The 24,168-nt window shown below is 42.3% G+C and overlaps 1 protein-coding gene across 1 annotated transcript in view; it reads left to right on the forward strand.

The window, feature by feature from the left end:
* LOC146839260 (uncharacterized) overlaps positions 1-24,168 on the forward strand; it is a 183,851-nt gene that overhangs the window by 81,794 nt on the left and 77,889 nt on the right. Inside the window, 1 exon segment of the mRNA XM_085651305.1 lies at positions 7,236-7,308. The gene's annotated coding sequence lies outside the window, so the exon portion shown is untranslated.

Consider the following 24,168-nt stretch of genomic DNA (forward strand, 5'->3'; position numbering starts at 1 on the left):
TTTGCTACGCTTTTCCTCCCATTCCTCGAGTTCTCAGGAAGGTCAGGGCGGAACCATGCAAGATGATTCTCATTGCTCCAGCGTGGCCCGGCAGTTCTGGTTCACGGAACTCCTGCTGCTCTCCCAGGATCGCCCAATTCGCTTGCCGCTGATTCCATCTCTGTTGTCGCGGGATCAGGGACAGGTGCTCCATCCAGATCCGAAGTCACTTCACTTGACAGCGTGGCTCCTGAACACAGAGAATTCCGTCATCTGAATCTCTCCAGGGAGTGCAGGGATGTTTTGTCTCAGGCGCGGGCGCCAAGCACTAATAAGACTTACAGGGCAAAATGGAAGAGATTTTGTCTGTGGTGCCAGAGGAATAAACTCCATCCTTATAAATCCCGGCCACATGAGGTTTTGCCTTGCACCCTGTCACTGGCTAAGTCAGGTTTGGCGCACTCTTCGGTCAAGGTACATTTGGCTGCCATTTCCCGTTTTCGAAGGAAGACATCGGGTCCATCTCTATGGTCTGCAAGGATTGTAAAACAGTTCCTTAAAGGGTTGTTTCAGATGTATCCTCCAGTCCGAGCACCTCCACCAATCTGGCAGCTCAATCTAGTACTGGCTCAGCTCATGAAAGCTCCCTTTGAGCCGATCCACAGGGCGGACTTTAAGTTCCTCTCTTGGAAGCTAGCCCTCCTCTAGCCCTCCTCTTAGCGTTGACATCTGCTAGGAGGGTTAGTGAACTCCAGGCTCTGTCCATAGTGGAGCCTTTTCTGCAGTTCAAAAAGGACGTACTAATTTTGAGAACCAACCCAAAATTCATCCCGAAGGTGCCTTCGGATTTTCATCTGAATGAACCCTTGATTTTGAATTCCTTTTTTCCACGTCCTTCTACCCAGGCGGAACGAACATTGCATTCTTTGGATGTCCAGAGATGTCTGAAATTCTATCTTGAGCGCACACGATCTTTCAGGAAGTCTACACAGTTATTTATTTCCTACAGTGCACCACGGAAGGGGTTGCCTCTCGCTAAGAGTGGCATTTCCCGCTGGATCTCCAGTGCAATTCAATTCTGTCATCAGGCTGCTGGAAAACCTTTGGACAGAAGGGCCCGTGCTCATTCTACACGAGCGATGGCATCTTCAGTAGCTCTTTTTGCTGGAGTGGCTATCAAAGACATTTGCAGAGCAGCGACGTGGAGCAGTGTACACACCTTCATGAAGCACTACTGCCTGGAGTCGGTGGGACGAGATGATGCGGCTGTTGGTCAAGCAGTCCTCAGGAATCTTTTTCATTGAGAGGTGAGCTTTCCCGACAATCCCTCCATCCTGGTAAGCCCATTTGGTTCGGTAATGATTATTTTTCTTGATTACCATGTACTGGTTGTTACTGTAAACTGAGATGGTTATGTAAGACCAAGTGTCTACCAAGATGTGCTTTAGTATTTACTGCTTGCTATTCTGATACAAAGCATGAGAATCTATGAAAGTTCCAATACTGGGGTAAGAAAACAAGTTACTTACCTGTAACTTTGGTTCACCAGTATTGGTAACTTTCATAGATTCTCATGCACCCACCCACCTCCCCTGGGAAAGCTCTGCCTGTTTACTGAGGTGGTGGCTGTTTGCACAACGGCTACGAAAATCTGAGGCTCTGAGCTCTCTCAGGAAGGTTCCAAAGGGTGAGGCTGTGCTGATTGGTCCTGGCAAAAGTTTGGGCTCTTTTACACAAAGAGGGTGATATACTACAAAATGAGATGAGGCCTAGGCCTATTTTTCTCTTTTGTTTCTATGGTTATGATATATTTTTTATTTACCGAGGCTCCCATTCCGATGACGGGGAATGATACAAAGCATGAGAATCTATGAAAGTTACCAATACTGGGGAACCAAAGTTACAGGTAAGTAACTTGTTTTCTTCACAGCCACAGTGAGCGAACAAACTTAACTTTTTAGATGTGCAGATCTACATCGAAACAAAGTACACCGTAAAGAGACAGCGAGCAATTCTGTGCTACATGCCACTAGCTTTCATTCCAGGCATTTAATAGAAAGTATACCCCATGGAGAAATGCTTAGGCTGAAGAGAATTTGTAGAAACAATACGGATTTAGAAATAGCCCAACAGACAATTGAACTGCAGAAAGAGGTAAGAGTTGCAAAAACGGGCAAAAGAGATACAGAAAGAGGGAACCGAGATGCAGACTGAGACCAGAGCTGTGCAGAAACGGGTAAAAGGGGTGCAGAAAGTTGCAAGAGGTGCAGAAAGAGGCAAAAAAGGTGCAGAAAGACATGAGGTGTACAGAAAAAGGCAAGAGGTTCAGAAAGCGGGAAGAAGGGTGCAGAAAGAGGCAAGAGGGGTGCAGGGAGAAGCAAATGAGGTGCAGAAACAGGCAACAGATGTGCAGAAAAAGAAAAATGTGCAGAAAGAAGCAACAGAAATGCAGAAAGTGGTAAGAGGCGCAAAGCAAGAGTGGCTTGCACACCATTAGTACCAATTTAACACCCACATTTAGCAATAAGTAACAGGTGACCATTCTAGGTTTGCCAAGGGCCTTCCACCATGCTGTAACACTTGTCGCAACATTTTTAGTAACGTTTGAGCCGTTTGAGCAATACTGCAGATTAGGGAGCAGATGATGGATTATATAGCTAATGTATAATTGCGCGAAAGTCGGTGCAGCCAAACAGTCGCATAATTCCAGTGGCCCTGCTCATACCTCCTGACTAGGTCTACCAGTGCTCCTCAGTGATTCATTCTTTTTTTGTCTCACTAAGTTAATAGTTGAGCTTCTATAGAAACGAGGAAGACTAAACCTGACGTTACCACTCCACAACACAGACTACCCAACCACATAATTACTCTCCATAACACATAATCCCACTCTACATAATTCCTATACACTAAATACCACATACTTTCTATTCACATGACTTTCCCAGCTGCTGGAAAAAAGCTTGTATCCGACCGATTCTCAAAAAGGACTCCTTGGATCCAATGGTATTAAAGAACTACCGGCCAATATCCTGCCTCCCCCTGCCAGCTAAGATTCTTGAAAAGGCTATAAACCAGGAAATGATGAGATATGTGGACCAAAACAAACTCCTGGATCCCTCTCAGCATGGTTTCCGCCCTTATCACTCGACAGAATCCGCCCTTATTATGGCCACTGAAAACATCCGAAGGGAAATGGACAAGGGCGGCAGAACGGCTCTTGTCTTACTAGATCTTACGGCGGCTTTTGATACCGTAAACCACTCCATCCTATTAAATAGACTCAAAACTTTAGGCTTCACGGGCACGGCACTGACCCTGTTAACCTCCTTCCTGGATTCTCGTATCCAACAAGTACACTGGGCAGGCTTTCACTCTGATGAATTCTTTCTTCCAGGTGGAGTCCCTCAGGGCTCGGCACTGTCACCCACCCTTTTTAATCTGTATGTCACTCCCCTGGCTGCCCTAATCCGATCTCATGGCCTCCAATTAGTGTCTTATGCTGATGACACTCAAATCATAGTGTCAGTGTCCCAGTCCATCGAAGCTACGGCAGAACGCTTCAAACACTGCCTCCTGGATGTTAGAAACTGGATGAGTTGTAATTTTTTAAAATTAAACGCGGACAAAACCGAGATAATTGAGTTCGGTCAGAAACCATCTGTCTGGAGCAACCTATGGTGGCCTCAGGAGGCAGGCCCCTGCCCCAATCCGGTTGATAAAGTCAGAAATCTTGGCTTCTTGATGGATAAGGATCTCTCCTGTAAAACACAGATTAACCAGGTCACCTCCACTTGTTTCTACTACATCAAAGTCCTAAAAAAAATCCTACCCTACATCCCCCCTACTCTAAAGAAGACTGTAATGGCTGCCTTGATAATGTCCCGAGTGGACTATTGTAATGCTCTCTATTTGGGCACAGGTGAAAAACAAATCAACAAACTCCAGGCAATTCAAAACGCAGCAGCTAGGGCTCTACTAAATCTACCCTACCGCCACCCTACGTCAAAAGCTATTAGGGAACTTCACTGGCTCCCAGTCAAAGCCAGAATACAATTTAAGACCCTTTGCCTGGTCCAGAAATCTCTGTATGGCACTGGACCTGATGACCTGTCTAAACTTATCCCCCGTTATGTGCCATTGCGTGCACTAAGGTCAGCCAACCATGATCTAATATGCCACCCAAGAATAAGAAGAACGAGATGGGGCGGCAGGTCTTTTTCATACCAGGCCTCCAGATTGTGGAACTCTCTACCTTCCCACCTGCGCTCACAAAAATCTAAACAATGTTTTAGGAAAGCATTAAAAACCTGGCTTTTCAATCCTCCTCATTGATCCACTCTCACCATTCTCTACGTTATCCCAGCGCCAAGACGCCTCGGCATTCGAGCGCTTTATAAATATTTCAGTATTCAGTATTTCACTGCACAACATACCGCATAATTCCACTACACACAACAGACGTCCACTCCAAAGAACATTTGTAAAAAATGTTTATATTTACAACCCAATAGCTCTAATTCTCGCAAATGCGAAACCTATTACATTGCAAACACTTTTTTAACTTGTAGTCACGTTTGCAGAGTAGTGGAGAAAGGGGGGGGGGCATGGCCTCCGAAGACGTTTTAGCAATCCCTGGAATCCTCGGTCTCGCGTGCCACCTGTTGCTACAGCGCCGTGACACCTCTATCGGAGGTAGCTGTTCGCCCTCTACAAATGGTTGTATTATTATATTTAAACAATGGGAAGGGGCCTGGCTTTTTTTTTTTTTTCTTCCCAGGGGGAGGGCCGCGTGGCCCCACTCCCCTGGGCCACTTCTGGCCCCGGGGGGGGGGAGGTTATGCTACCCTGTCATATATAACCTCTTTTTTTATGATTTATGGACTACTTGCTATGCTGACCGTATTTGTGTTGGGCATTTTTCTACTTGTTTGGCATGCAAACTAGAGCACAATAATTTTTTTTTTTCCTTTTCACGTCTGTCAGATCTTATTGTGGACGAGTACAAGAGTGCGAGCGAAGAGGTGTGTACTGCAACTGTGATTCCTGAGAGGATCGGTAGTGTTGTGTTCTGGAGTGTCTAATCACTTGGTTCTTTGTGAGTTAGTAGGAGGGCAAGTGACACTATAGTGAGTCAGTCCCCGGGCTCACGGGCACTCAGGTGGCAGGATGACTCAGTCCCTGCCTACTAAGGTTCCATGACCCCAAGAAGAGTTCTGTGACTTCGCAGAATCCCTGCAACACCACTCCTCAGTTCAATCTTACATGAGGAGTAGCGGAGGGAATTTTACCTGTCGTTGATAAAATGATTCAGCAGGGCATTCTAAAATGAGTGCTAGGAAGCCCATGCAATCATGGGATGTATTGGATCCGGCGGCAGATCCTTATCCCACCTCGTCGCCAAGGCCCGGAACACCCTCCCCACCAACCTACGGCAGACCCAAGACCTACTGACCTTCAGAAGACTCCTCAAGACCTGGCTCTTCGATCAGTAGCAGCACTCTTCCCCCCCCCCCCGCGCCTTGAGACCCTCACGGGTATGTAGTGCGCTTTACAAGTATCTTGATTGTAGAACATGCAATATCCAATGTCAAGCCATTGCCTTTAGTCTCAATTATTCATTCAGTTTGTAGGTGTTTTCATGAAAGTTTATTGATGTTATTATTACCTCATCTTGAATCATGTCAATGTGATCTGTCTGAAAACGTATAAAATGTACTGTTTTGGGGATATTTGCTGGATTGTTTTCACCCTTTTCCTAGAGGCAGACATCATGCTAGTTTTATTGATTATTTTTTTATTTTTTTTTTTTTTTTACTTATGAACTTTCCTTTGATTTTTAACTGAGGAGACTCTGTCCGCTTACAATTTGATGTTCTAGAAGAACCCTTTTCCATTTCTTAGCAGACAGTTGTTGTGTTGGTCTGTCTATTGATATACTTTGTGATCCTCTTGCAAATACTATGATGATTATTTGTCTGAAGAGTAACCATGTTACCAGTAACCATTTTAAATCTGTAATATGGCTCGCTGTAGCTTCAAAGGCCTCTGACTAGGGATCTGTCCTTTAATAGCCGGTATAGTCTGCTGCTGTGGACTATAGGGCTATTACAACATTTGCCCAAGGAGGGCAGAATGGGTTGATTGATAAAATAAAGGGGTTGATACCGAGGGTGTTGAAACAGCCTTGCGGCTCAAACCTTTGTTTCGCAGTTGTTGATGTGAAAGTTCGACAGTTACCATCTGCATGCAGGGCCACAAAGGGGTAATTGTTCAACATTCACAGCAGTAGCTATGAAAGGAGGCTTGAGTCCGCCCCCCCATGTTCTCCCTGTGCTTGGCTAAACTAATTTTCATCTTTCAGGTGATCCAGGGAGATGCGGGAGCTGAGCAGACCCCCCCGCCCCCCCCTCTCCCTCTCCCCCCCCTCTCCTTCCAAGGCACCAGTGACACTGTGCTACAAGAAGAGTGGGGGGGGAGGGAGGGAAGGCTGCTGTGTGGTCTGCTGCAGGCTCTATCTTTTGCTTTTCTCTGCCCAAAACATACATTTTGGAGAGGCAGGGGAAAGAGAGAGGCTGTGTATTAAGACACTTTAATGTTGAGAGCAGCGGGCCTGTATCTGGTTTCAGAGGCTGCTGCTCCTTGTGTTCAATGGAGATCTCAACATTCCAATGTTCTAAGCTTTGTCCTGCGAAGGTTTGAGTCCAAATTCCAGCTCTTGAGTCGCCGTCCTTTGGGGCTCACAAGACACCGACCCTCCACATCATCCCTTAAGATAACTTATAAATAAAAAGCGGCAACACATTGATGCCTTGTTGCTTTCCGTTTCTCAGTATTCCCACACTGCATCAGCTTGAACTGGAGTTACTGTTGCTCAGACAGCATGGTTTCTATAAATATCAGTGTGGTTGACTGATTTATGAAGGATAGGCACAATTGTAAACAAGGGCTTTAACATGCTGTTTGTAAACCTGATTCTGTTGCTTTGTAAGTTTTATGGGCTGTAAATGGGAATTATGAAGAAGGCACTGTTGTTGGGGACTGTTCTCTGAAACCCTGTGTGCGCTCCATTATCACAGAGACCTTTTCCAGCAAAGGATCATGGATCTTGGTGACTAAAAAAAGTCCATATTTTAATACCCATAGTTGCTTCACAATTCTTGATTTTGTTTTGTTCGTTCAAGACAGTTTTTCTGAAGATAGGGTGAAGTGCAATTGTCATCTAATGTAAAACCTTCTCTTTACTTCCTTTCAAGGTATTTTGGGATGATCAGATGGTGCTGTGAGTGGCGGCTGACACCCTTGGAGAAAGAAAAAAAAACAACTCCGGTAATTATTCTGAACTGGGGTGGCAAAGTGACCTAAAGAACGATGATGGGTTCAACCCAAATCTGTGACTGGGGGTGAGTGTCTGAAAAGTTTCAGCGCTCCGTCCATCATCTCCTTGAGTTTGCAATGTTTGAAAGCACCCTGAGTTTCTTCTCCCCCTGAGTTTCTTCTCCCCCTGAGTTTCTTCTCCCCCTGAGTTTCTTCTCCCCCTGAGTTTCTTCTCCCCCTGAGTTTCTTCTCCCCCTGAGTTTCTTCTCCCCCTTCCCCTGTTTCTTCTCTCTGGGTAGTGCTCACTCTGGCCTATGGCAGCGAAGCACTTAGAGGGAGAGACCTGTGGTAATGTGAGCATTGGCTCAGAATGCCCAGACATTGGAATGTGTGATGAGGTCATGAGGGCACTGCATTCCGATTGTAAGCAGTTGCTCCAGGGCCCCTTCATGGTGAGACTTATCCTCTCCATTAAACATCCTCACACCTTCAGACTGCTTGGAGTCCTCCTTATCAAAAGACCCCATGGTCCTCGATAAAACGGTAACCCGTATATACAAGCAAGTATTTCAGCTTCCTCGTGTTGCAGCGTGGAATGCAAAATCCCTCCCTCCATCACAGACCAATTGATTTTTCTCAATCACACTCAATCAACACATTCGCTGGTGGGGCCCATAACACCAACATTCACTCATCAACGATCCGTACTACTCGGGAGGTGATTGGTTCTACCACGCTGACATGGAAGGGAATACCTCTACATAACCTCCTTTAACTCACTAGACGCTTCTCTTCACCTTTTGGTATTCCTCCCATAAATGGCCTATGGATCAGTTAGTTGTGGGCTTGGTGACTTCATTCACCATTCAATTATCTTCAATCAATACATTTTCAATGAATAACAACTCGACACATTTAGTAAATCAATAAATCTTTATCTAATTAATTGAAATTAAATTCTCTGTTCTAGTCACAAATCGTCACATTTATCTATTCTGGCTAATTGTCGTTCTCTAAGTCAAAGTATGGCCATTGGTTCAGTCTGTCAGAGTTTCAGGGGAGCTGTCCTGCAGTGTCACCGTCCTGTCCGTCAGCATAACGTCAGGAAATGGGGAAAACGACCTCTCCACCTCACTATTCTACCATATTTTATAGTGAAATCACATTCCAAAAGTATCCAATATTTTTGAAAGTCTTCTAATTGGTCAGTCAAAATTGTTCAACGAGTTCCCATACGGGAAAAGTCTCTTTATATGTAATATTTTAATTTGACGGTCCGATGTATCTTTTCATTGTTCTTTCAGGGGAGCTGGCTTGTAGCCCAGAACGTCCTTGGTGGGTACAGAAGGGTTAGGGTCACGAAGAGGCCACTGTTGCTGAAGTTAGCGCAGGCGCACTTCTCCATGGACCAGAAATGATGTCATTCTCAATGTCCGCTACAGGAGGCAGCCATTTTGTGGCAGGCCCAAATGGTCAACTTAAGTAAAAGAAACACAAAATAATCGAAATGATTAATAAAATGTTGTTCTCTCACTAATTCCCATATGCGTGTGCATTTATCTAGCAGAAACAACACTTAATGCAGTTTTATACTCGCTTAATAAAGCACAAATCACGAATACATCACAAAAGCAACGTTTATAACATTAGTATGCGTTTGTACTTAGTTCACATATTTTAGCCATGTAAATGCGTTCCCACGTGTATTTCATCTGTTAATATGGTTGATTAGTTATCGCACATCAAACTATTAATGAAATCATAATTAATCGATTATTCATTTTAATACAAACATGCAAAAATGAAGAGGGTATACTAAAGAAAAAAACTTTACCCGCTCCTGCAATCCCCCCTTTGGTGATTTTATCACCATAAAACCCACAAATGTTGTTCTTCCTTTTATGGAATTTTAAAATGTTTTCTTGCTCAATTCATAGTTCAGTTTCACCTTCATCTTTTCTTTTTACTGATTCATATAGGTTTTCCTTCCACTCCTCCAATTATATCTCCCCAAATTCTCTTTCTTGTTTCTTGTCTTTTCTCTTTAGTTTTTCTCTTTTTAGTTTCTTCTTGTTTTTATGTCTACAACACATATATCCTAATCTAATTACTAATATAATGAAAATCACACATGTTGGTGGAAACAATATCCTACCTATAAAAGTACTACCTATTTTAACTAAATAATTCTTAATAGCAGCTATCTTGTTTCCAATATTTTCCCAAACACTTTCAACCGCCAGTGGTACTATTTCATCATGCAATTCTGTAATATTTTTATTATAAATTTTCAGATCTTTACTTTCATCAGGAATGTAAGTGCAACAATGTTGAACTTTCAGCATTCCACAGACTCCACCCTCTTTTGCCAATAAGATATCAAGGGCAAGTCGATTTTGCATTACCATAGCACGCATGGCAACCATTTCAGTATTAACCAATAAAAATCCTCCAGCGGTGCTTGTCGACAAGCGATCCACTACTGTTGATAGTTTTTGAATGTTATTTGCATTCAAAGATATTCCCACTGCTGGTATCAATGCTCCAAAAATATCACCTATAATTTCTGCCCAAGATTCTCTTTTACTACGAACTAAATGGCTACTAAGTACACTATCTTCTACTCTATCCATATGAAAGATTTTTGGAAAGACCAGGCCAACATAACATGTGCCATACCAATGGTCTGGCAAACGATAATATGCCCTGTTTCCACAAATAAAATACAATCCAAGAAAGACTGGATCATTTCCACCTTTGAATCCCCATCCACCCATGATTCGGTATGTATCCTGGCACTCACTGTTACCTACAAAATAATTATCATACGCAGTCTGATTCCTCCTAATGCATAATTTCCCTTTCTGAGGCCTATTAAAGCCGTGGTTGGACTAGCTTCACCTCTCAAATGCTTTTCCTTTTCTATATCCCAGACTGTTTTATCCATCTTTCCTTAGGAGGCCTTTCTTTGCATTTTCTGTCTCCTTCAACCAGGTCTAAAAATGTCTTTTCTTCTTTCTTCAAACTGCAAGTTAAATTGTCTCTAAAAATGTCTTCTAATATAAGTTTGTTAGTTTCTAAGAAAAATTCCCCTAGTACCCTAGCAGGTTTCACTTTGTTTAGTTTGTTATAAGAAGGCACTTGTCCAAAAATGTTATCTAGATCTGAAAAATAATACTCTAATTTACCTGTCTGATAAATAAACTAGCTATTACACTACATGATATTCCATACGTTGCTGGAAGGTGATGAGTCACTCCTTCTGAAACAGAGGCAGGTAACTGCATGCATACATAGCAATCCCTTACATCCATTGTCTTTACATATTCATACAATAACTTTGAAAACACATTGTTAGAAAAATCAGTTATAGACCTATCTTTATGTAAATGATCATTGCTTATTCTAGTTGGAACTACCGTTTGAGGAGCTACCCTTTGAATTTCCCCTATGTTAGTTGTATTTTCTGTATGTCCTTCTAATGTATCTATAGTTACCTTGAAAGAGATCAGTAGAGCAAGTACGCTCCATAGAAGCATTAATAATCCTGTACAACAACAACACATTTTACACCATCTTTTCATAAAAGTACATCTACCTTTGTTACCATCTATGTTGGCCATCTTGTTAAAATGGACAGTGTCTTTTGACTTAGCCTCTTTTACTTCACAACTAGTTTCTACCTTAAGGCACTAAGCCCCTACTTGGTTCTACCAGTCTCTATTTTTTGTTTAGTCTTTTATTTCTCCATCAACAGCTTTTCTTGATCTTATTCAGTTTGGGATCTCATCATTTTTCACTTTTTTCTTGTCATCGAAATACAGAATTTCCGTTTCTTCTTCTCCGATGTCGGACAAGATAACTCTCAGGACTTCTTCTTTTTCTTCTTTTTCTTCTTCTTTTTCTTCTTTTTCTTCTTCTTTTTCTTCTTTTTCTTCTTCTTTTTCTTCTTTTTCTTCTTCTTTTTCTTCTTCTTTTTCTTCTTCTTTTTCTTCTTCTTTTTCTTCTTCTTTTTCTTCTTCTTTTTTTTCTTCTTTTTCTTTTTCTTTTTCTTTTTCTTTTTCTTTTTCTTCTTCTTCTTCTTCTTTTTTCTTCCTTCTTCTTCTTCTTCTTTTTTCCTTCTTCTTCTTCTTCTTCTTTTTTCCTTCTTCTTCTTTTTTCTTCTTCTTCTTTTTTCTTCTTCTTCTTCTTCTTTTTTCTTCTTCTTTTTTTTCTTCTTTCTTCTTTTTTTTCTTCTTTCTTCTTTTTTTTCTTCTTTCTTCTTTTTTTTCTTCTTTCTTCTTTCTTCTTTTGATTTCTCTTGACTTGACACTTCATTCACTTGTTCAGCTCTTGGTGAATTCACTCGTGTCAATCGATGTCTCAATCTCTTTATTTTATTTGGCCAAACGTCATCTTTTTTCTTTTCAACAGTTTCTTTTTCCACCACTTGTTGTGTTTTCCCTACTTCTGTCCCTCCTCGGGTCTCCGGCACGCAATCTTCCTGCTGACTACTTGTCCCTTCACCTCCTCGGAGGTCTACCGCAGAAATCTGTCCCCCCTCTCTCTGTACCTGTCCCTTGTTCACTTACAATGGTTATTTCAGGTGGAATTTCTCTCAATCTTTCATCTAGTACTTTATCTACATGAGTCTCTTCTAATGGTTTCTCTTTATCTTTTCTTTTCTTCTTTTTGTGTTCTTTGTTAGAACTTTGTGTCTCTTGCTCGTTTCCAGAGTCTGAACTTGTATCAGAGATCTGTAACCTTCTTCTCAGGGAGATGCTTCGAGGGAATAAAGTCAGTCTCTGCTCTGTCTCCCCCCTTTCAAGGTTTTCTTCTGTTTTTGACTCTTCGTCCTCTGATTCTGTACTTGATTCTGAATTATCAAAGTATTCTTTATCAGTGCTGTCCACTGGATTTGGAATTCTCAATGTATGACTTGCATGGATCCAGTTTTTCAGTCCAGCACTCTTCACAGCTGTTGTTGTGGTCAAGATGACTTGTCTTGGCTTTCCCCACCTGGGAACCAAACCATTTCTTCTTCTGTGGACCTTTGTCCTCACCCAATCCCCTGGCCTCAGATCATGGGCTGGCTTCCTCTCGAGTGGTACCATCTGCTCCAACCTGATGAAACACACAGAATGAACTGCGTCAGCCAGGCCTTTACAGTAATCCAAAACCATGTCATCAGTTATAGTCATAAACTTGTTGGCTGGTGTAAACACGTGTCTCATGGCGCGTCCCATGATTATCTCATGTGGACTTAACCCTGTGGTTCTGTCTGGAGTTGATCTGATCGTCATTAGCACTAGAGACAAGACATCGGGCCATTTCATACCTGTGGCCAAACACATTTTCCCTATCCTGTTTTTGATAGTACCATTCATTTGTTCAACCACACCAGAAGCCTCTGGTCGGAAGGCACAATGTAGTTTCTGTTGTACATTCAATGCTTCACAGATCAATTTTATAATCTCATTATGAAAATGTCCTCCTCTGTCTGATTCAATTGTCACTGGGAACCCAAACCTAGGGATAAACTCTCAACAGTAGCTTGGCTACCGTCATCCCATCATTTATTCTTGTTGGAAATGCTTCCACCCATCTGGAGAATAGGCAGACCATAACCGAGACATACCTCAATCTGTTACAGGGTGGCATCTCGATGAAATCCACTTGCATTCTGGTAAAAGGCCCTCCTTCTTGGCCTATTGTTCCTAGGCTCACCACTGTCTTTCTCCCAGGATTGTATTGCTGACATGTCAAGCATCTTTGACAAAGACTTTCTGCTACAAGTCTGAACTTTGCATTGTACCAGGTCTGCTTAAACGACCTGATCATGGCATCTCTCCCTATGTGTCCCTGGCCATGATACATCCGTGCCATGGTAGACCTCATGCTATCAGGCATTACTGGCCTTCCATCTCGATGGACCCACACATGGTTCTTCTCTTGGTGCACAACCTGCTTTTACCCATGGTTTCATTTCCTCATCTCCTGCTTCATCTTGCAACTGTCTTACTTCTTTCCAAGTTCCCACAATGTTAGTAAACATTCAGGAGCAAGAAGACCTTTCCTTTTCCTTTGCCAGATTGACTGAATTCTGATTCTGTGCGCAATATTGTGCCATATCATTGGCATAGCGGTTGCCCGTAGTGATATGATAACGACCTTGACCATGAGCAGCACATTTCACCACAGCCAATTGTCTAGGCAACTGTATCGCCACCAGCAATTTTCCAACCACTTCAGCATTCTTAATAGGAGTTCCACTTGAGGTTAGGAAACCTCTTTGCAGCCATATTTGGCCAAAATCGTGGACAACTCCGAAGCCATACTGGCTGTCAGTTATCACAGTCACTCACATTTTCCCAATTTTGCACGCTTTAGTCAAAGCCACAAGTTCTGCTACTTGTGCTGATCTTATTCCTTTCAAATATGATGCTTCCAGTACTGTTGCGACTGTGCAGACTGCATATGCTGCACTCAGCACTCCATCTGTTCTGAAACAAGACCCATCCACAAACGTCACATAATCACTTTCTGGCAAAGGTAGGTCTTTTATATCTGGTCGTGGTTTTGTGGAAAAATCCAGTACATCTAAGCAATCATGATCAGCTTCGTCTCTTACTTCCACATTCTCCGCGTCGGGCAACAATGTTGCAGGATTCACATTTACACATCTCGCAAGACTCACATTGGTTGCACCTAATATGACCTTTTCATACTTAGTCAGCCGACTGTGTGTCAGGAGTACGACTCCTTGTTAATAGAATCGCCACGTCATGAGGTACAAACCCTTTCAATGGGTAACCCATCACAATTCCTTCACTTTGCTCCAAACTTCGGCATGTAGCAGCTACTGCTTTCAAACGTCCAGGCAGTCCTACAGCTACTGGGTCAAGCATCGATGAAAAATATGCAATTGGTCTTCTCAGTTTTCCATGTTTCTGTATCAACACTGAAAGTGCACATCTATTTCTTTCACTGCAATACAACTCAAACTCTTTCTCATAGTCCTGCATACCCAATGCAGGTGCCTCACACAATCCATCTCTCAATCGTTTGAATGCTGCCAATTCTTCCTTGTTTAGTTCAATGGGGTCTTTTACATCACTTCTCGTCAATCGCACCAAAGGATTTGCAATCGGCGAAAAGTTGCTGATCCACTGATGACAACCAACCATTCCCAAAAACATTCTCACTTCTCTTTGAGTCATAGGTGCTCTCATTCCTTGATGATTCTGATTCTGTCTATTGTTGTTTTTCTCAGTCCTTTCTCAATGTTGTGGCCTAAATACTGTACTTCCTTTTTACAAAACTGTAATTTCGCTGGCGACACTTTTAGTCCTCCATCTGCCAGATGATTCAGTAAGGCTATTGTGTCTACCTCACAAGCTTCACGTGTTTTCGATGCCACAAGGTCATCGATATATTGAACCAATACAGAGTTTTCGGGCATTGCTAGACTTTCCAAGGACTTCTTCATTAGCTGATTAAATATTGAGGGGCTTTCTGTATACCCCTGTGGAATTCGGCACCATGCCAAAATACGCTCGCCAAAACGAAACGCAAAAATTTTGCTGACTGTCGTGGTGCAATGGAATGGAAAAGAAAGCATGGCACAAATCAATCACTGTATACCATTCTGCATCATGGGGAATCTGATACAGGATTACTGATGGATTTGGTACAATGGGACAACATGATACAACAATTTTACTTAACTTTCTCAAATCTTGCACTATTCTGAATTTCCCATTAGGCTTTTTCAATCCCATTATTGGTGAATTACATGGATTACTCATTACTTCTCAAATTCTTTGTCTGATTATTTTCTCTATTATTGGGGTTACTCCTTCAATTATTTCAGGGGTCAATTTGTACTGTGGGACGTTTGGCTATGTTACTCCTTCTTTTACAGTAATTTTTACTGGGTCTATGTGATAAAGGGCCATCTTTCTTACATGGTATGCCCCCACTTTTTGCTAAATTGCTGAATGTACTTTTACTGGGTGTACCCTGGACTCCTGCCAATCAGGGGCCCAGGGCCTATGTTCCTTCCTTAAACCACACAAACTCCAAATTGGCAAACCCTGGCCACATGTCAGCCCCTAATAAATGGTACACTAGGTACCCAGGGCCTTGTGACCAGGGAAGGCCTCTAAGGGCTGCAGCACTCATTGTGCCACCCTTAGAGGCCTCAGAACAAGGTGCCCCCCCAACCGCGATCAACAGAGGGTAAGATTTCCCGACACCAAAAGGCACCCCTGCACGTGGTGCCCTGCGGCCCCCTGTGCCCAATCCCGGGGTACCCACCTAACCTACAACTACCCAACTTACCTCTCGAAGTGGTGGTGGCAACTGAAGCATCCTCGTCCCCGAGCTTGCAGCCTTTTTCCTAACCGGAGCATTCCCATTGATTTCCATTGAGCGCCCGACGGCTCAAAAGCACCCTGCACCCAGCCGCCCGAGTGGCCCTGGCAGTGCAATCTCTACACTAGCCTACTTCCCCACTTGCCCTGAGTGAGTGACCCGGAGCCCAGCTCCCACAGCCGCGTGGCCTGCTAGTCAGCAGCCCCCAAACCAGGCCCCCCTATTCCTCCTAGGCTAACATTGGGCCTAACTCTCTCTGCACCTGTGCCTATCTGACCTTGGGGGACCCCTGAGTCTATGCCCAGAACCTCACCTTTGCCAGTCGAGAACTTACCTGAAAACCACTAACTCTATTTTCTACATAGGGTAACATTGACTGTTTTTTTTCTTGAAATTTCGTCTAAGTGTGGACTTTTCAAATCTTCAAATATTCACTAAAAATCAGCCGAGCGACAAACGCAAAAACTCACCTGTTCTCAGGTGGGCTCACAGTGCTGGATCTTGGTGCCCAGCACTGGCTCGGAAGAATACTCGCACCTATACTTACCAGTAACCCAATTTTCTCCCATAGGAAACCATTGACTGCTTTTCTGTGAAATTTCTAAGTGTCGATTTCTGCAATCTTGAAATATTCTTTTAAAATCGTACAATTTCTGCAAACGTAATTACTTACCTATTGTTGATAAAGACCCCAGTACTGAGTCTAGGTACCCAGTCCTGGATTACAAAAGTAACAATAAAGTACTCTACCTTCAACTTGAATTTCTTGCCATAGAGATCCATTGAATGTTTTCTTTGAAATATTTTCTAAGTGTCAACTTTTGACATAGCTAAATATTATTTAAAAATCATTAAAGTAATTAAGTCGACTTTCACCACTTGATTCTGAATACTGTCCCAGGACTGAATCTAGGATCCAGACCTGGAATTCCAAAAGTAATCTAAAAAGTAATCTGTTACAAATAACCTAAATTTACCATTGAGCTCAATGCATTGTTGTGTTTAGGAAATAGGATTGTTTATTGCAACCAACTGTCTGATTACAAAAACCAATTGCTTATTGCAAAAGTATTTATATTCAACCTCTCATTCTGAGAAAGTATGTTTTAATTCCACTTGTTGGTTCTAAAATAAAACAAGCATATATTTTTTTTATATAAACCATTGGCATAGAGTTCAGTTATTGAGTGTGTGAAACCTTTTGCTGACTGAGTGTGTACAACAAATGCTTTACGCTGTCCTCTGGTACTGCCTTACTGCTCGACCAAGCTACCACTTTAGAGAGTAAGGTCATACCTAACTTTAACCTCTATCAGCCCCTGGGGGACTGTGGACTCTGTACACCCTGTACCTATTAGGGAACAGTATATACAGAGCCACTTTCTCACAGTCTACATTTCTCATTAGTCCTACAGCTTCTCCAGTGAAATCCTAAACTTCTGCTTTTACTGATTGTTTCAATTCTTTTGGTAATTCATCAGGGTTGAATACAGCATATGTTTCAGTAACCTCATTTTCTCTGTTAGCTATGGTCATTTTATACAGTACATCATCATCTGGTGTTTCAAATGCTATTCCATCCGGAGTACAAAATATGGTGCAATTCATCTTGCACAACAAATCCCTACCTAATAAATTCACAGGACTGGTGTCACATACCACAAAGTGGTGCATTTCTGAAATTTTCCCTATTCTAACTTTTACTGGTTCTTTAAGGCAAGTTCTAATCTGTTTGTTGGGTACACCAACTACTTGGATCGTTTCATCCGAGAGGAAGATTCTTTACATCAGCTGACCTAACAGTTGATCGAGTAGCTCCAGTATCGGCTAGGAAATTAATATTTTCATTAACTTTCCCATCTACAAAAATGGTCCTGTCTGGTCTACTTCTAGAGTTGCGCCAAGTTCGCACTCTTCTTCCTCCCTTCGGCACCGTCCATAGCTTTCCTCTGAATCACTCATCGCGTTGCAGCCAATACTGCGAAACAGCGCTTGCGCGTGGCAGTTTATTTACATGTTCTTCATTGTAGAATCCCGATTCGTTACTATACTTCTGTGTGTTTCTGCTCTGTAGAAAAGGCGGTTTTGGCACCTGATTCTGTGGATTAACAGCCTGCTGCTGTTGACCACTCACCTCATGCTGCACCTGTTGGTTCAAGGATGGATTTTCATTGTTAGTATTTGGGGGAAACTTACACTCGGATTTCCAATGCCCTATCCTACCGCAATTATGGCATGGGAACTTCTTTTTAGCTTCTTCTATATTACCCTTTTCCAGGCCCAAATCTTGATCTCACTCCTGTGTCTTTTGCTTGTTCCACTAATTGAGCTTCCTGCCTCTCTGCTACTTTTACTTGTGCCCACATTGCCTTTTCTTTCAGTTTTCGCTGCTTTGCCTCAATCTCCTCACTAAAATATTTAGCATGTCTCAATATCTCATCGATTTTCTTGCTTTGCCAATCAACAGTATGCTGCTTAATCATGTCACAAATTTCAGGGCGTAAACCATATACAAATCTGTATACGAAATGACTCCAATCCTTCTCACCCAGGTTCTCATCTCCACTAAACTGCTTAAAAGCTAGTATTAGTCTCTCGTAAAAAGCATGTACTGACTTTTCCTTCCTGATGTGTTCGATCAATTTTTACCCAGTCAGTCTCTTTGGGAAGTACCTTATTTTTCAAAAATACCATAACTTGTTCATATTCCTTCATTACTTCAGGGTCTGGTGCTCCTGTTTTAGGATCCCTAGGGTGTTCCTTAGTTGGCCAATCTATCACTATTTTGCACTCTGTTCATAAATCTGCTGGTACTATTATGTCAAATAGGCTATTCAAATTGATCCATAATACTTTAGATAATTTAACGAATCTGTCTACTTGTCTGTACCATTCGACGGGCTTTTCCCGTAGTCGAGGGAAATCATTTGTGAAAGACAAAATATCCTGTCTTGTCCATGGACATGCACATAGCCTCCTCCTGGAATCTCTCTCATGGGGCATTCTGTCACTAACTTTTCTTTTTCTCTTACAGGAAATGCTGAATTTTTTTTATCTGAGGCATCATCACGTTTTCTATACCACCTACTTCTCCATTTGTCCACATCTTCCCATTTTCTCAAAGTGATTATGTCCTTAATCTGACCTATCCGTCCTGTGGTATTCATGTTTTCAATATCTTTTTCGGTGAAATCTACTCTATGGTTTCTGTAAAGCTTTTACCTTGTCCATGTCAATTCCCATCTCATTTGCGATTTCTTCTAACCTCTCATGTAGGTTTTTCGCTCCATGTGACACTTTTACACAAACAGCAATTGCTCATCCTGGTAATTTTTCAACTTTTCTGTGGAGATAGTTCCTACTATTAATTCCTCTAGTACCAATCGTAACTTAGCCACATCAATTGATTGGGATTCTTTTTCTTTTCTCTGCAAGCCTCTTAACCATTCACTCAATTCGTCTGATGGTCCTACTGGTTTTTCCACACTACCTTGTTCTGAAATTCTTTGCGGTTCTAATATTGATTCTACTGTCATTCAGCTTCTTTCGGAGGAATCTTGGCTTATAAATGGATTGTTTGAAACATTAGGTTCGATCATACTTATCGTGTGTCTCCATGGATTCTCATTTGCTCTCATTTGTGGTTGATCAACCTGTCTATTGCTCGTATAAGGAACTGTCAAACAATGTTCACCATCTTTTTGCTTCTCAAAAATGGGCTCTACTGGACCTATTGTTACGGGAACAGTGACTGCTTCTAGGTCCTTGGTCAATTCTCTTATTTTCTCACTTAGTTCTAGTGTCGTTTTTGCTAATTCCACAGAATTGTCACGATTTGTTTTATTTTCTGATCTTTTCTCTCCTTCTCTAATGGAGTTGCTTCCTTCTAAATCTTCTGAGCCAGGTTCTGTCTTTATAATTCGGACTGTTTCTCTCATTGGGGCACTTGGTGTTTAAAATATCTGGTTCTGGTCGATACGGTGGTGGATTTTTATAAAACATGTCATCAAGAACATCATCCTCTGATTCATTCGCTCCATACCTTCTTGATTCTACATTATGTCTCTCTTCTACACACTTTCTTCCTTCATTCTCTCCTGTATTTCTTACGGGGAACAGTCCTTCAGTCATACTTGTATCTCGCCATCGTCTCATTCGATCATTATGATTTTCACGGTCATACTGTCGCCCAAACATATTCCTATATCTTCCGCCACTTCTCTGTTTTTCTCGCTCATGCATTTCATCTTCCCATTCTGTCAATGCCTCAAACTGCGTCGGTCTAGGTCTTGGCTCTAAACTCCTCATCTTCTCTCTCAGGTTCCTCAAAATTGCCAAATTAAATGAACCATGTTCTGGGAATGCTAGGACTCCATCATCCCTAGTATATTTCATCCAATTGTCTAACCAGATACAAGTATGATATCCATATTTTGCAACCATGAAGGATGCGGGCGTCTTTGTTGGAGGAAGTAACTGTCCTTCTCTTGTCACAATCGGTTTGTCCTTTTTAAACTACCCTTTTATTTTACTGAACCAGGACTTCTCCTTCTTTTCTACTGAATGGTAATACATTTTCCTGTCTGTTATGAATCCCTAGTCTCTTCCTACAACTGTATGATTTTCTGTCCAATTGCAGCGCGACTCACACTAACGCACCAATCCGGAGCGTCTTCGTCACTGTCACAATTCTCAAATCCCAGCACGACTCACACCAATGCACCAATCCTGGAACATTTGTCACCCTGTATTTTTCCAATCCTTGTGCGGCGCACACTAACGCTCCAATCAGGGCGTTTTACTGTTCTGACCCTCTGTCCAATCCCAGCGCGGTCGTTTTGACATCAGCAGTCGCTGCAGCAGCTCCTGCTCATGTCTACCCCTCCTTCACAAAACCACTCGGTAGGTTTTTGTTTCAATTTCTACAGTTCTATTAGTAACAACATAAAAACATCTCCATTGTCCGCTTCGCTAACCAAAGCATAGCAATAGACCTTTCTCACGAGAATTCCGTCTTTCCCGAGAGCAGCGCTTACCTCTGCCCTACTACGGAATCGTTACTTCTGTTGATAAAGTAGCACATCCCTCTACTTCACCCTTCTAGCAAGCATCAATTAACTGTTTCTCCAGAGTTAAAACACATAGCTGGAGACCCAATGCTCCTGAGAAATAAAACCAGAGTTTCGCAATTAATTGGAATGCCTTTTCATACACACGCTTCCATACAGAAAATGTAGTACATTCACACAGAATTCTGCCTTTCCCGAGAACAGCGAACAGTCTGTCCTACTACAGAATTATAACACCCGTTAACAAAGCAGCGCTTACCTCTACTTTGTCCTTCTAACAAGCTCAGAGAGTACCTATTACCTTTCCAGTGATAAACGTTATCGGAATGCCAGTTGGATCCCTGGTACCTAAGACCAGAATTTCACAGGTAACCTTCGCTATCATACACTCCTTTCTCATACAGAAATTGTCTCTAATGGCAACACACGACGATGTCACCGAATCGAACCCAGACAATGCGTCTTGCAACTTCAATCGTTACACGTTTCCCCTGTGTGCATACAGGGCCAACAATCCCGTCTTTCCCGAGAACAGCGCTTACCTCTGCTCTACTATGGAACTGTTACAAACTTCCAACTTCCTATATCCCAGAAGCCGTGCAAACCACATGGAACTCAACGCAACTCAACATAGAGTGTTAGTACATATACCAATACAAATCAATAATCAATAAGCTGTGTACAAGCAATCATCACCAAACCAAAACAATAACAACCATCATATTGCAACCAGAAAACTGTTGCAGCGCGGAATGCAAAATCCCACCCTCCATCACAGACCAATTGATTTTCTCAATCACACTCAACACATTCGCTGGTGGGGCCCATAACACCAACATTCACTCATCAACGATCCGTACTACTCGGGAGGTGATTGGTTCTACCACGCTGACATGGAAGGGAATACCTCTACATAACCTCCTTTAACTCACTAGACGCTTCTCTTCACCTTTTGGTATTCCTCCCATAAATGGCCTATGGATCAGTTAGTTGTGGGCTTGGTGACTTCTATCACCATTCAATTATCTTCAATAAATACATTTTCAATGAATAACAACTCGACACATTTAGTAAATCAATAAATCTTTATCTAATTAATTCAAATTAAATTCTGTTATTCTAGTCACAAATCATCATATTTACCTATTCTGGCTAATTGTCGTTCTTTAAGTCAAAGTATGGCCATCGGTTCAGCCTGTCAGTTACAGGGAAACAGCTGTCCTGCAGTGTCACCGTCCTCTCCGTCAGCATAACGTCAGGAAATGGGAAAACTACCTCGCCACCTCACTATTCTACCATATTTGATAGTAAATTCAAATTCCAAAAGTATCCAATATTTTTTAAAGTCTTCTAATTGGTCAGTCAAAATTGTTCAACGAGTTCCCATACGGGAAAAGTCTCTATATGTAATATTTTAATTTGACGGTCCGATGTATCTTTTCATTGTTCCTTCAGGGGAGCTGGCTTGTAGCCCAGAACGTTCTTGGTGGGTACAGAAGGGTTAGGGTCACGAAGAGGCCACTGTTGCTGAAGTTAGCGCAGGCGCACTTCTCCATGGACCAGAAATGATGTCATTCTCAATGTCAGCTACAGGAGGCAGCCATTTTGTGGCAGGCCCAAATGGTCAACTTAAGTAAAAGAAACACAAAACATAATTAATACATCGAAATTATTACTAAAATGTTATTCCCTCACTAATTCCCGTATGCGTGTGCATTTATCTAGCAGAAACAACACTTAATGCAGTTTTATACTCACTTAATAAAGCACGAATCACCAATACATCACAAAAGCAACGTTTATAACCGTATGCGTACGTACGTAGTTCACATATTATTTTAGCCCTGCAAATGCGTTCCCACGTGTATTTCATCTGTTAATACGGTTGATTAGTTATCGCACATCAAACTATTAATGAAATCATAATTAATCGACTATTCATTTTAATATAAACATGCAAAAATGAAGGAGCTATACTAAAAAAAAAAACCTTTACCCGCTCCAGCACTCGCAGCTCCTCCGCATCTCAAATCAGGCTAGAATTTTGGCTGACAAAGCAGTCGTACTCAAGAATGCCGTCCTTTGTCACCTTCTGTCACAAATTACAAAAAACTCTGAAGGTAAATTCCATCAATTGCTTCATGTGGGACGAAATATCAAAGAAGCCACGCTTGCTGACGTGTAAACATCTCAATGATACTGTCGAGCAACTAAGCCTGGGGGAAACATTCAACATCTGTGAGCCACAATCCATTTAGGAAAACGGCAATAAAATCCTCCAATCCTAGCATCAATTGAAGACAGGGCTATTTTAGCTAAAAGGTCACATTGATAGTTAGTGCTAAACAGCTACACAATCTGAAACCTCAGCAGTAGCTGGGGGAAGCACAAAATCCCAGGATAAAAATTATATTTGATCTATCGAATGGGCGATTTACCTACTTTACCGCGCAGCAAGCCTTCGTTGAGGACAACCAAGGAAGCGACCTTCAGGCTCTGTGGCAAGGCCACAGAAAATTTGGTCCATACCATTCTGCTTTTGTGATCACTCCCTAGGCATTCGACAAACTTCTACGGCCGCAATGGAACCAGCAAGGGTGCGCAATTGCATGGGCGCTATCCTGTTCTGCTTCAATGCCTCAGACCAGGGCGCAACCGCCAGAACTGTCAAGTATTTACAAGGGGTTAAGAAAGCCCTTAAAATGGCAGCTAAATAAAGGAGAGAAAAGTGCATTTCAACTTCCTCGCCGCACTGCTCCAGCTCAAATCAGGTTTGAGTTTGGGCTAACAGTGCAGTCATACCAAAGAATGGCATCCTTTGTCAACGTCTGCCACAAATTGAAAAGCTCTGTGGCAAATTCCATCAATCGCATCATATGGGAAGAAATAACAAAGAAGCCACACTCGACGGCACATCAATTGAAGACAGGGCAATTTAAGCCAAAAGGTCACAGGGATGGCTAGTGTTAAACAGCTTCACAATCTTGAAACCTCAGCAGTACCTGGGGGAAGCACTAAATCCCAGGATGGAAAGGAAATATTTGATCTATCGAATGGGCGCTTATTGGAAGCCGGTGTCCCCGTCCCACACCACTGTCACCAAATGCGAGACCCAGGACTCCTCACTCACCATTAGGCTAAGTAAGCACACCGTTTGAGATAGCCCTGCTCACCCCCTTAGTAGCTTGGCATAAGCAGCCGTGCCTATCCACGCACGAGTGTACAGTATGTGTAACCACACCCACAACAACCCACTGGTGAAACATCAAATGGACTCCACACAGGTTTGATAACACTAGTATAAACTTTATATAAGAAGATATACGATCAGACTACACGATACAGAAGCCAACATATAATAAAGGGTAATATTAGTTCTGGCTGGCTGATGGGTTCAAATCCCAACCACCGCTTTCAAAATGCTATGCTGGTCGTAATGCTAGAATCA

Source organism: Triturus cristatus, chromosome 4_1 (genome assembly GCF_964204655.1).
Source record: "Triturus cristatus chromosome 4_1, aTriCri1.1, whole genome shotgun sequence".
NCBI lineage: Eukaryota > Metazoa > Chordata > Amphibia > Caudata > Salamandridae > Triturus > Triturus cristatus.